A 14,072-nucleotide genomic window follows, 5' to 3' on the forward strand; every position below is an offset into this window, starting at 1 on the left:
GTCCCAATCCTTCCAGCACCTTCTGACTCCTGTGGCTCCCGGTGCTCCCAGTCTTGTAGCCAGGTCCTCCAGCGTCTGCCTCCATCTTCACCTGCGCATCTGCCCTGTGTCCCAAATCCCACCCCCCTTTCTCCTACAAGGACACCCAATCACCGGATTTAGGGCAGACCCCAAACCCAGGATGATTTCATCCTGAGAGCCTCAACTAATACAACTCAAAAGACCCTATTTTGAAATGAGGACACATCCTGAGGTTCCAGACACGAATTTGAGGGGGGGACACTACTTAACCTACTATAGCAGTCGTCCGTGTTTGTCCTAAAATTACGAGCACAGTAAATTTTGGCCTCAGTGTGTAGTGCCGAGGGACGAGCATCTGACCCTGTGGGGCTGCCGCTTCGGCTTCTGAGTGACTCTCTGGTGTCTCCACCCTCAGGAGCGCTCTTCCCCAACCTGGTCCGAAGGCCAGCGAGGGGTGGAGCACCCGGGCCAGCTGTGGCCAGTGCCCACCCCCACGGCCCGGCCTCAGGCGCTCTCCTCTGGGCCCCCCCAACCAACCCAACCACTGCCCCAGAAAGCCCAGACCTCAAACCCCACCCTCCTTTTGTCAAAGCTGTTCTCCTCAGGGTCCCCTTCCTTGGGGAAGGTTGCACCCTCTGTCCAGGATAGGCAAGCCCAGAGCCCAGAGCCACCCGCTCCATCCCCCTCATCCCCATCAATACCCCCCAGCCACCTCCTGGGGTCCCGTGTCGCTCATCTCCACGGCTGCCCAAACCCCTGGTTATGCAGCCCATCTGCACAAACACAGCAACCTCGCCATGGACACCCTGAACCCAGGCCAGCCGCCCACTAACTTACAAACCTGCTTGTGCTTCACACGACACCAGAGAGCTTTTCAGAATGCTGGCCTTGCCAGGTAGCGGCTCCGTGAAGACCCCACTCCGCCCCGGGGCCTAGCCCTTAGCCATACCCCCAGCCCCCGTGCACACCATACCTGCCCACTGCACGCCCCACACTCTGGCCACTTGGTCTCCCTCCTCACGGGGCTGTCAGGGGATGCAACAGGTTAATGCAGGGGGCCCCAACATTCTCGTTGGGCATAACCCAACAGTGACCGTCTTCCTCGGGGCCTGGCCTCTCTTCTGGCCTGGATGCAGCCCCGTCTCAGGCATGTTCCCCTTAGCAAACTTCACCCACATGCCTGACCAGGACCAGGGTCCCACGACAGACACTAAAGGGCCCAGAAGCTTCCCTCTAGAGAGTGTGTTCTGGCTCCAGGGTGGGGGCAGGGGCTGCTGGAGCCAAGCCTAAGAATGTCCAGCACACAGAGGGTGCCAGACACAGAGGGGGCGCCCGACAAATGCTCCTGAAGTGAAGTCATGAAATGCCAGGACTTCCCCGGGTCCAAGCCAGTGATTAATGCTTGCACAAAATTATAAAACCTTACATAATTCATGTATTTGATTCAAACCGTGTTGGGAAAATGTTGACGTAATGAACAAAGAATTATTTTTATAGGTAAACAAGCCTTTTCTAGAAGAGACCAGTGAGAACTCTGAGTGTTCGGTCTGTCCCACGCAGTGGGGTGCTGGCCAGTCCTAGGAGCCAGCCCTGGGTGGGGGGAGCCCTATTTGTAGCATTTTCCCATTTCCACGGTGTGCACACTCCCCCCACGGCCAATTTCAAGCTACCAACTTGACATTACTGAGCTCGGGAGAGATGCAATAAGATAGTTTTTAATGCTAAAAATAATCTTACTTTAGGTAACGAAGATGGATCGAATTTAGTGAGCCCCATATCTTTAACTTTTGATACAGCTCTTATAAGAAACAACTATTAAGATGAAATCCAAGTGTTCTCAGATGCGTTTCCTATCCGGAGTTAACTTCACCTTCCCTTTTCTGGGAATTCTCACTCAAACGAAGTGTGGGCTTCTCACATCCCAACATCCTGCTTAGAGTCAAATACTTGTTCCGGGCCATTCCAACTCTGGGGCGATTCTCCCTCCTCCTCCTGAGCAGCCTCCTCCCAAGATGACTGCCAGCCCCACCCCCACGCCAAGGATCAGGTTCACCTGAGCAAACTGATAGCTGTGCTCAATAATGCATGCAGGGCACCAGAAGCCCCCTGCAGGGAAGCGACACAGGGCTCAGCCTCCTGGTCACAGCCACAAATGCAGAACCCCAAGCAGAAATTTTGGAAAGGACCCCCACCACCCGAAACCATTCTTAACTATGAAACCAAAGCTCCCAGGAGTCAAGGCCCCTCCAGCCCCATGGCCTCAAGGACACGTCCATGACGGGATACCTGTCCCACACCAGGCTTGGGGCTGGGAGTGAGGGGACACTGCGTGCCTGCCCAGGGCCCCCAGCCCTCAGTGTCAGAGCCACAGACCCTCCGTCTGGGCGGGGGGGCTGAATCCCCTGGAGAAGCCCCAGCCTGAAAGGCCTGAAGGCAGGGCTCACCTGCAAGGTGACCGCTAGGAACACAGGGTTATGGAAGGCAGGGTGCAGGGGCCCGGCCAAGTCCCTCACTTGCTTCCTTACTACTCTAAACTCCACAGCACCAGGTATGGGGACTCTTCTATGACACCATCTTGCAGATGGGGAAACCGAGGCCAGGCCTGGCACAGGGTATAAAACATACCGTTTTTTGTACGTAACAAAAAAATTCCTTAAAGATAAGGCAAACGGAAAGAAGAGATGGTGCCCGGGTGCGGGAGCCTCTGCGCTGGGCTCTGTCCAAGTGTCAGGGGGTCGTGGTGCGAGGGTCAGGGCGACCACTCAGCCCCAGAAAGGGCCCAAGCAGAGGACAGGAGGGTCCGGGCCCGGCCACTGGGACGCCACGGTTGGGCAGGAGGTCTGTGAACAAGGAAGGGGTACCCAGGCACCTTGTCCTCACTATGTAGAGAACCAGCGGGCGAGCAAGACAGGGGAAACAGAGGGCTAGGAGTGGGGTGTGTGTGCGAGTGTGGAGTGTGTGCGTGTGCCGTGTGCGTGGTGTGGACGGTGTGTGTGCACACGTGCGTGTGACGGTCACGGCAGGACAGGAGCGGAGAGGCAGGGCTGGATGCAGGGAGATGCTGATGGGAACCCGGACCAGCACCTGCCACGAGCCAGCTTCGGAACTTGACCCGGGGCAGCTCAGGGCCGGAGACAGAGAGACGACAGGGTCCCAGCCAGCCGGGAGAGGGGGGTGCACCCAGACGGAGACCCTCGGGACTGGAGGGGGGCTGGGGACGGCCCCACGAGGGGAAGGGCGTGTACAAATCGGAGCACTTACGTTGTTCTATAGACAAAACGACAATTCTCTTCTAGTCCTAAGATCTAGCTAAGGGCTTTGACCTAGAAAAACGAGGACTTCCAAAGGCAGCCAGGGGAGAAGGCATCGGGTATGAAGCGTACAAGGCACTCTTGAAGCTTGAAGTTGAGGCAGAATTGCAGATCAGTAAGGCATGCAGAGGACAGAGCAGCAGGAGAGGGTGCAGGGCCCAGAATCTCCAACCCAGGACAGCCTCAGAGGCGGGTCCTCAGACACCAGGACACAGAACCTGAAGCCAACCCCAAGCCCATCGACCCGTCCCCACAGTGGAGATCAGGTTACCGAAAGGGGTCTTGCATCTTAACAAAACAGACACGACTCAACAGCATGGTTCACGTCAGAAGCTTCACTCCCAGGAGAAGCACAGAGAACAACGGACAAGGGACGCTTCAGGGTGTCTGAAAAGGGGAGGGTACGTCCGAAATGCTTAAACCCTGGGAAAATTTGCCCATCCCTCCTTCCGCCCACCCGGGGCCTTGGCACTGCCCTCCACCAACTGCCCCTGCCAGGGACGGACCTTTCCCCAGCAAGCTCCCGACCAGTGCCTTAGTTTCCCCTGCTGTCAATCCCTCTCTGAAGGCAGGATTTCTGTGTCTTGCCCTGGAGCGATCCCTAGCCCCTGGGGGGCTGGTGTCAAGCTGAAATGAGCTGATTCTGTAAAGCCCTCAGCTGAGCACCTGGCCCGCTGTTCCTGTTGACTCCGCCGTTATTAACTGACTTCTTGAGACTGGAGGCCTCATCCGTCCACCCCTCGCCCCCCACAGCCCTCCCCCCTTGCCCCCTCCGCTGTTTGACTTTTCTCACCGCACGGTGACCGGCTCTGCCCTGGAGCCTCCTCCCCCATGGGGCAAGGCTGCCAGAAAAGGCCTCTGCAGAGAGCCCGGACACCTGCTGCCCCCCCGACTCCCCCCTCCGGGAGGGAGGTAAAGCCGGAAGCCCAGACCACTGCAGGCTTGTCCGGGTTGGGCCTTCTCTGGGCCTTCTCAAATGACTTCATTATTGTCTTTGAAGCAATTTCCCAGAACGCCAGACACACCCATTTTTTAAAATATAAATAAAAAACTGCATTCCAGCAGGAAAGAAAAATGATTCTGGCTTATCCACAGCTTTGGCTTTGCTTACCGGAGTCACCTACACATCTGAGGGTTGAAACCCAGCTAACCAGAATAATCAGTGTGCAATTCAAACTCCCCGTGCTTAAAACAGAAGGGTTCCAGCAGCACGCGGCCCAGCCAGTCCCAGCCGCGGGCCACACTTGAGGACCCCTCCTTTCAGTAAAGGGTGCTCTCCCCACCCTCCCTCTCCTCATGCCCATGAGGGGGTGGGGGGGCACAAGAAGTAAGCGACCCTGAAGTCAGCTAAACGGTGGCCCCCGAAAGTCATGTCCATGTCCTGATTCCTAGAACCTGTGAACGTCGCCTCACACGGCAAATGTGCGCTCAAATTAAGGGTCCTGAGATGAGAAAACCCCAGCTATCCCATGTCCTTTTCACACATGTGAGGACGAAGGCAGACTCCAGGGCTGTGGCCACAAACCCAGGGCCACCTGAGGCCACCCGGAGCTGCAGGAGACAAGGAAGGACCCTCCCCAGAGTCGCCACAGGGACGTGACACCTCAATTTCAGAATTCTGGCCTCTAAAACGGTGAGCACGCATTCCTGCTGCTTTAAGGGCCCCAGGGAAACGTGCTGAGCCAATCCTAATCACACCAAGGGGACTGGCCAGATTCCGGCCCCCAGAGAACAGTGCAGCCCGTGAACCTCTCAGCATCTCCCTGAGTCTCAGTGGGCAAGCAGCTGCTGAACACAAAGTGCCCTCTGCCCCCTAGGCCCTTGTGGTGGCCCTCGCTGGCAGTGGCTGAGGCCCCAGGAGGCGCTGAAGGAACACACGTGAACTTCACGGAGCTGGGCTGCCCAGACTGGTGGGGGAGGCCAAGCAGAGGGCGCTGGACGCCCGCACATGGTGACCGGGCTCAGCTGAGCTGACCACCAGGACCTGAGTGCCCAGATCCCCACCTCGGCCCCTTCAACAAGGCACTTCCAAACCCCCTGAGGCAAAGTCATGGTCCTTCTGAGTCAAGGGCCGGGCCAGGAATGTGGGCTCAGAAGGATACTGTGGCAGCTTTGAAGGTGTCAGGACCCTTGGAATGAGGCAGAGCCTGGCAAAGGGTCCTCACCAGGCAGCCTGGGCCCCAAACAACCTCCCCTGGTCCTGGTGGGACACAGCCTTCGCAGCACCCTGGGGACATTCACACACTGAGAAGCCACAGTCCCTGTGGTGGGGCCTCCAGGGCCCCCCGTGTGCCCATCTGGGCCTCTGCAGCTGCCCCTCTCTGGGTGCTGGGGTGGAGCTGGGGTAGCAGCACAGCCTGGAAACATCCTCGTCTTGAGGCCCCCAGCTTGGGAAGAGGTTGTTAGGGGAAGCCCTGAGACAGCCTCGTGGCCAGGGCGTCTGCCTGCAATGTCTTAAGAACCAGCTCCGAGATGACATCTCGGACACAGGACTGTGATTTAGCTCTAATGACACACAGGGACATCTGAGGATGGGAGTGAGGCTGGGCGTGGGGAGGTCTCCCCGAGAGAGGGCATGCAGGTGGGGACGGGTGGGGCCCTGCACCCGAGGGGGACAGAGGCCCAGGGCCTGCCCAGGCAGAGTGGTGAGTGGGTGAGGGCGGGAGAGAAGGAGGGATAGAGGGAGTGCTGAGGGTCGGGCACAGTCCCGCTGACCATGGGGCAGAACCTGGTGGTGGAAGGTAAAGCTGGCCTCTGCACGCCTCGAGGCTGGGAGGGGGGGTCCCCCCACTTTATCGGTTTGTAGGGAAACCGTGCCAGTTCTCAAACAGCAAACGTGTCCAAACTCAGCTGGAATGCTGACGGAAACCTCGTCCATACACATAGCCGCTCAGCCCCCAGATGGCTCAAATTCCACCTCCCGCGGGGTGCTGGGGAGGTGGGACAGTTCCTTGGGACAGATCGATGTCCAGAAAGAACCCACTGATTCGTGGCTCGGAGTCAGCAGAAGAGCCCAACAGCCCTGGTTAGCACAGACTCCCTCCCTCCAGCTGTGCTCGGCGGCTCCGTGATGAGTCCTGCCTTACTTACCATCCGGCCCCGCAGACCCCGCAGGGGGCACAGCAGAGAGCCGGCTGTCTGTCCACCCCAGGGAAAGGGCTCAGCTGTGGGCTATGGGCAGTGGATGCCACCAGAAACCACGCTCCCCGGGGACGTCTGGGGTTGCCACACTCAGGTCAGGGACGCAAGCCGGACTTGCCCCCAACTCCCGATGGCCCTCGGCCCATGCCGCATGTCCAGAGAGACAGCGGGGCCAGCCAACAGCCACGGGGGCACCATGGCAAAGGCCTCACCTACTCATCCCTGCCACAAATGTCTGCTGAGGGCCAAGTGGTGCCAGGTGCTGCTGGGGAGCAGGGGTATGGTCAGCACAATGATGGACCCCCAAAGGTGTCCACGTCCTGGGGCGCCTGGGTGGCTCAGTCAGTTGAGCATCCGACTCTTTTTTTTTTTAAGGTTTTATTTATTTATTTGACAGAGAGAGAGAATGCATAAGCAGGGGGCACGGCAGGCAGAGGGAGAGGGACAAGCAGACTCCCACTGAGCAGGGAGCCCGATGCAGGGCTCGATCCCAGGACCCTGAGATCATGACCTGAGCTGAAGGCAGACACTCCACTGACTGAGCCACCCAGGCGCCCCCAAGCATCTGACTCTTGATTTCGGCTCAGGTCATGACTCAGGGTCGTGAGATCGAGCCCCACATCAGGCTCCATTCTCATCGAGGAGGCTGCTTCTCTCTCTCTCCCCTTTTCCCTCTGCCCCTCTCCCTGCTCACGTGCGCGTGCGCTCTCTCTCTCTCAAATAAATACATCTTTAAAAAAAAAGAGATATCCACATCCTACCCCTGCAGCCTGAGGATATGTGACCTCACACTGCAAAGGGGCATTGCAGGTGTGGTTCAGATGGGGAGCTTGAGCGGGGAGGCCATGCTGGATCACGGGGGGGCTGCGGTGATCACAAGGGTCCCCACGACAGGGAGGGGCCAGAGGGCCCAGGGTCAGTGGCGGGAGCTGGAATGACGGAGGCAGGGGTTGGGGCGAGCTGAGGAAGGGGCCAAGGAGTGCAGGCAGCCTCTAGATGCTGAAAAGGAGGTTCTCCCCCCAGCCCCCAGAAGGAATCCCGAGAGAATAAATCCATGCTGTTTAAGCCACTTGTTTGTGGGAACTGGGGCAGCAGCTGCGGGACCCTGGCTGAGGGGCGACTGGGTGAGCCCGGCCTCTGCTCTCCCGGAGCCTCGTCCCCCTCCCACGGTGCAGTGTGATGGCCCAGGGGGGCTGGGCCTGCAGGAGGCACATCCTCGGGCCACGTCGCTAGCCCATGATGGTTTCCACTTCCGCTCCTCTCCAGCTCGTGTCCCACGCCCGGCTCACCTATCCACCTCGGGGCTGGGCAGGAGGGACTGTGTCTCCTGTGCTCTCGGGCTTAGGTCTCTAAGAGGAAGACAAACCACAGGAGCCTGTCTCCCGCCCAGGAGGGCCCTCTGGCCCCAGGGGACTCTTGACAAGTAGTTGACAAGAAGGGGCCACCACTGCCAATCACCAGCAGTCCTGAAGCATGTGGAATTCCGCACCCCCCCCCCAATCATAGGTTTGAGTCCTGAATCCCTGGCACCTGTGACTGTGATCTTATTTGGAAATAGGTTCTTGCAGATGTGATCAAGTTAAAGCGAGATTACACTAGATGAGGGAGGATCCTAACCCAAGGACTACTGTCCTTCAAAGGGCGGGCAACTGGGACACAGACCAAGCACACACAGGCGGAAGGCCAGGGAGAGGCGCCATCTACAAGTTTAGGGAACGCTGAGGACCACCTGGGGCACCAGAAGGGAAGAGGCAGGAAGGACCCTCCCCTGGAGCCTCCAGAGGGAGCGCAGGCCGGCCCCCACCTCGGTCCCGGACTTGGGGCCTGCACGACCGCGAGACAACGTGTTTCTGCGGTTTCCAGCCCCCCAGTGTGAGCTCCTTTGTGTGGCCACCCCCAGGAAGCTAACAGGAGCCTGAGGAGGAATGCAGGGTCGGCCTGAGGATCGTCCTCGACCCCCACGGCCACGTGGCCCGGGAGAGGACACTACGAATTTCGTGAAGATTCCTGGCGGAATCTCCCCACACCGGGATCCCAGGACACGATTTTAAGGAGAACGAAGTCACCCAGAAGTGCAATAACAGATGAAAGAAAGGCTGGATAGCCACAGCTGGAATCTGGAGAAAGAGCCAGATCTACAGGATGGGTGAGGAGCTCACTCGCAGTGACCCCAACTACCCGAAAAGCACCTTTTCCTCAGGAAGGACTCCATTTCTGCTCTGAGATTTCCTTACGGGCTAGGCCACGATTTTCACTTTCAGTGACGATGAACTCTCTGGCTTCGGGACCAAACCCGCCTTGCTGATGACCACTTCGAAGGGGGCCTCTAATCCTGCAGACGGCGGCTGCCGCCGGCGAGCCCCTCTCCCCTGCGCTGTGTGGATGCTCCTCGCAGCGCAGCTGACGGCCGCAGCCTCCCACGGAGGCGCGGGGCCAGCCTGGGACCATGTGGCACATTCATGTGTCACATGATGATGGCAATATCATGACTCTGACAACAGAATTCAAGATAAAACATGCGGTTGAAGTAACGTGCGTTTTTTTAACAACAGAATCCAAGAAGCGCCAGAACTGATTTTAAACATTTTTCTTAGCAGAAAAGATGATTAGGTTTTTATACCAGCAGTTTCTCTAGCCTTGAACTTACACAGAATGTCCTGGCCCTGGACAGCTCCCCATAGGGGACAGGGCCCCCAGCTCTGGGGAAGCCACCACGGGGGACAGTCAGGGCCCCCAGCCCTGGGGAGTCCACCACGGGGGACAGTCAGGGTCCCTGGAAGGCCGTCACACAGGACAACTGGGACATTCCACCCAGGGGCAGTTAGCAGAAAGATCCAGCATCACTGAAACTCTCCCAAGTGGCTACTGACCCACTGACCCCCAGACCAGGCTAAATCTCAGCTGAGGAGCCCCCATTGTGATGCAGTGTCCACAGCATGGACATCGGAGCCCGGGGACAGCCACGGGCTTCATGCTCGGAGGCAGGGCTCTTCTCCAGGATTTGCTGAAACACTTTGAATCCAGGCAAGCGGCCCAGGGATCTAAAATCATATGCTCCAGAATAAACAGGACCCTAAACAGAAGACCTGGCCAGAGCGATCGGGGGTGGGGGGGCACCGCCAGGCCTCCCCTCCGACAGGCGGAGTGCTGAGCATCCAGGAGACCCTTGCCCCCGCCCCCCGTGATATCAAAGTTGCCGCGTTCTCAGGAATGCACCCCGCGGGCAGATGTTCATCTGGACGATAAATCACCTCGCAGTTCTCCACGAGAAGACGCTCGTGCGGGAGAAGCCTGGGAGCATACGCATTAGCACATGGCTGTGCGGTGAGAGCAGGAGCTCGGCCAGCCGCCACACCAGCAGGACAGAGTCATAAATACCTCAGACCCTCCCCCCGACCCAAGAAGGGACTCTCCTGCCCCCCCAGCTCAGTGACCAAAGTAGCAGACACAGCTTTGAGCACAATACAGAAGGAACCCCAGGACGTCTTCTCTGGCCTACAAGGATGAACAGGCCCGGCCGGGTCACCCCTGACTCCATCATCTGTGCACAGCACTGATTAAGCACCTTCTGTGTACCCGGCACCGAGGAGGGAGCAGACAGCACCAAGCAGACTGGGGGGGGCTGCGATGAGGGGGCACAGATGGGGGAAGACGTCGGGGGAAGGTGCACTCCACATGCAGGGCCTGCAGTGAGAACGGCGTGTTTCCGGAAGGCCGGCAAAGGGCCATCGGAGACTACGCACGAGAGCAGCGGGACCCTGGGAACCTGAAGCGGCGCCGACGTGACCAGGGCACCTGTAACCGGCCTGTCTGGGCACTCCACGACTAGCAACTGGCAGGGCGGGAGAAGCAGGGCTGAGGCCGCCGCCCCGGGTGCGCTGGTTTGCGGCGGAGAGTTCGCGGCGGAGAGAAGGGGACAGGACGTAGAGGCACAATCGTCGGGACGTGGCTGCTGATTAGTCATGGGGGGCGCGGGGGGGTGTCTCCTGTGAGCCCAGGGAGGACGAGCCCGGCGTGCCCGAGATCCCCGGTCCCCCCACCCAGCTCTGCCCCTTGGTGTTCTGAAAACTGGATAACAGCTGTCCCCGCCTCATGGGGCTGTCGGAGACATGGGGAGAGGGCCGGCTGGAGCGTTCCGCCGCTCGGTCAGCAAGCACCACCGCGTTAGCAGCTGAGGGCATAGGAGGGGACAGACGCAGAGGCAACAGCACCAGCATTCGGAGTCAGGCCCTGGTTCAACCAGGTCCAGTGTCTCTGGGAAGGAACAGCGTCCTGCCGGCCCCTCAGGCAGTGGGGTGACGGCTCTCAGGACGGCTGGCCTGCTCAGCGTCACCACACTCCACCGCCATCACGCTTCCTGCAAGAAGCTGGGACACACCTGCAGGAAGGGCCAGGGCAGCAGGGAAATGGGCAGCCCAGCGTGCCGCCCCCGACGAGTCCACCGGGTGGGCGAGCCGGAGCCCAGAAGCAGAGCACTGGGCTGGAGTCCTGCCCCACCACACGGCTGGCAGCAGCGGACTCCTCCACACCCGCACACGCTCGCTGGCGGGCCGGCTCTCTGTGTGGGGCCGTCCTGGGCGCTGGGGGCGCTGGGCAGCATGCCTGGCGTCCACCCCCCAGCACCAAAAGTGTCCTCGGGCGGGCGCCTGGGTGGCTCAGTACGTCGAGCATTCTTCTCTTGATTTCGGCTCAGAGCATGATCTCAGGGTCGTGGGACCGAGACCCACATAGGGCTCCAGGCTCAGGACGGAGTCTGCTTGGGATTCTCTCTCTCCCTCTCCCTCTGCCCCTCCCTGCTCATGTGCTCTCTCTCTCTCTCTCTCTCTCTAAAATAAATAAAATCTTTAAAAAAAATGTCCTCAGGTAGCGCCAGATGTCCCCGGGGGCAGAATCACCCCGTTTAGAGCCACTGGGCTAGATACTATACCGTTCTGCACCTCAGTCTCCCCGCTTATAAATGGGGCCTATTGCTGCTGCGGGGATTGGGGTACCACACGGGGGATCACCTGGAACAGCACAGCACACTGAAGGCTCGTGACTCTTAGCCGCAAGTTACCGCTGTCCTGAGAGGCACAGAAATAAGGGGATCTACACCCAAAGTGACAGCAGAGCAACCAACACATAAACACGGCACCGAGGAAGTCAGGAAACCTTCCAGGACCTCCCCGGAGCAGGGGACAGCTCGTTCGGAGGCATCTGCCGGGCTCAGGAGGAACCCAGGAGACGGCGTCCATGACACCTTCAGCCATTCTGTCCTGCTCTTCTGGGAGTGGGGCCGCCCTCCCCCGTGACAACGGTGCATCCGTCCCTGGGGCCTGGCTGCTGCTCTGGGGCCAGCGTGCATCAAAGAACAATGCAGGAGAGCTGCTGGGGGTGTCCTCCCCAAACTCACGGAGCTTCTCCTGAGATTAACTGACACCCTCCCTCGCCCAGCCCGTCTCCTGTCCGTCGGCGGCACAGGAAGCCGGGGTCTTCCGGGGGCCTTGGGCTGCTTCCAGCTTCCCTGCCGCAGTCGGGGCTCGGCTTACCGGGGAGCAGGTAATGAAACCCTCGCGACGACAGGGCTGCCTTCAGCGCCAGCAAATGAGTGCAATTACTGCCCGCAAGAGAAGGAGGGTTCAAAGGGAGAAAGGGAGACCCAGAGGAAGGGGGACCGAGGACAAACAATCAGTCGGAGCCCGTCTTATCTCCGAGGGAAGCCCACGTGATGATCTGAGGGCCAGAGACCCTCAAACGAGGCCAATGCCAATCACAGCATCTCAGTGGGCCTCCTGGCAATGACCCACCGGGCCATTCCCGGTCCTTACTTCTCTAGCAATGACTCCCGTGATGAAAACGAAATCTATGAACTTTGGAAGGCCCTTCCACTCAGCGGGTCGGACCCTCTGAGGAGGGAATCGGGGGTCCACGGGTCCCTAGCAGCCTCAGTTTACCCAGCCCAGACATGGCCCCACGCTTATGTCAGGCTTCCCCATCACCAGCGGCCGGCCACTTCAGAAGAGGCTGAGAGGCCAGCTCACCGCAGTGAACGGGAACAGGGAGGCAGGCACCTGCCACCACCGTGTGGTGAAGCTCCACAGAGTTCCACAACCCAGGGCAGGGAGGAGCGGGGGAGATGGACGCTCTGTCCAGGCCTCGCAGCACAACCAGAGCCCCAACAACGTCGGTAGGAACTGGGGGGCCCAGGGGTCTCCGTAGCCTTCCTTCCCCACTCACCACCACACCACAGCGTGGCCAGGAACTCGGGGCTAACACTCAGGGAGACAATGGAGGAGACACCTCTGGACCCCAACGGGACAGACGGCCAGCCAGCCACAGACGGGCAAGGGAGGGGAGGACACGAGGCAGGCAAGCAGGTGCCTTTTCGGCAAGATTACGGCCAGGCGGGGGCTCAGACCCAGCAAGCCGGGGCGCACACACCCATCTCCCCCGGCTGCCAAACGCCCTCTCTCCCTCCTCTTCTGATGCAGAGCACCGGGCACAGCCGTCTTCCGCTTTCTGTGCCTCCCCCACCCCCAGGTTACTCTCTTCCTGCTTCATAAATACCAGCTAATACTGTAAACCCCTGTTCTAAGCCCGGTGAACTGCGTCCTGTCCCACACAAGCAGAGAACGATTTCTCGGCTGTTGATACTAAACAGGACAGCCGAGGCCACAGTCCATATTAGAATCACAAAGCCACCTCTGGTGTGAGTGAGGTCCCACCTGATCCGACAGCTTCCCCGAACGCCAGGCTGCTCACCATCGGGCCGCTAGAAATCTGCTTCTCAAACGGGCCATAACCTTACGTAAGCCGCGATGGATGGCCAAGGCAAGGTTGTGCCTTTCTACACCGCTCTGCCTACATGTTTGCATGGACAGTCGTTGGCTGCCTTTGGAGCAATTCATCTTTGCGACTAGTCAGGATATCTCGAGGCAAGTGTACCTTCAAGGCAGAGAAGATGAGTCATCTCTACAGGGACAACGGGGCACGAAAAACGAACACTGTCTCTCCAGACCCAAACGATTAACGGCTCAGCACTCTACCCCGGTGACACTGTTTACATAACTAATTAAACCTGAAAGCCGGAATAAAGTCCTTCCAATTTGAAGCCACTTAAAGGAGCGCATGTTGCTTCATGCACGTGGGTTTTTGGGTGGCTCTCACGCTATAATCTTCCTCATTAAGAGGGTGACTCCAGGGACGCCTGGGTGGCTCAGTCGGTTAAGCAGCTGCCGTCGGCTCAGGTCATGATCCCAGGGTCCTGGGATCGAGCCCCACATCGGGCTCCCTGCTCAGCGGGAAGTCTGCTTCTCCCTCTGTCTCTGCCTGCCCCTCCCCATGCTCGTGCTCTTTCTCTCTCTCTGACAAATAAATAAATAAAATCTTTTTTTTTTTTAAAGATTTTATTTATTTATTTGAGAGAGAGAGAATGAGAGACAGAGAGCATGAGAGGGAGGAGGGTCAGAGGGAGAAGCAGACTCCCTGCCAAGCAGGGAACCCGATGCGGGACTTGATCCCGGGACTCCAGGATCATGACCTGAGCCGAAGGCAGTCGCTTAACCAACTGAGCCACCCAGGCGCCCCTCTGCCAAATCTTTTGGGTCCCTGAAGCTAGAA

General features: G+C 58.9%; 1 protein-coding gene across 1 annotated transcript in view; it reads right to left on the reverse strand.

The window, feature by feature from the left end:
* Positions 1–14,072, reverse strand: part of CELSR1 (cadherin EGF LAG seven-pass G-type receptor 1) — a 133,964-nt gene that overhangs the window by 68,742 nt on the left and 51,150 nt on the right. The window lies entirely within an intron of this gene.

This window comes from Leptonychotes weddellii, chromosome 5 (genome assembly GCF_054177405.1).
Source record: "Leptonychotes weddellii isolate Sample4059 chromosome 5, ASM5417740v2, whole genome shotgun sequence".
NCBI lineage: Eukaryota > Metazoa > Chordata > Mammalia > Carnivora > Phocidae > Leptonychotes > Leptonychotes weddellii.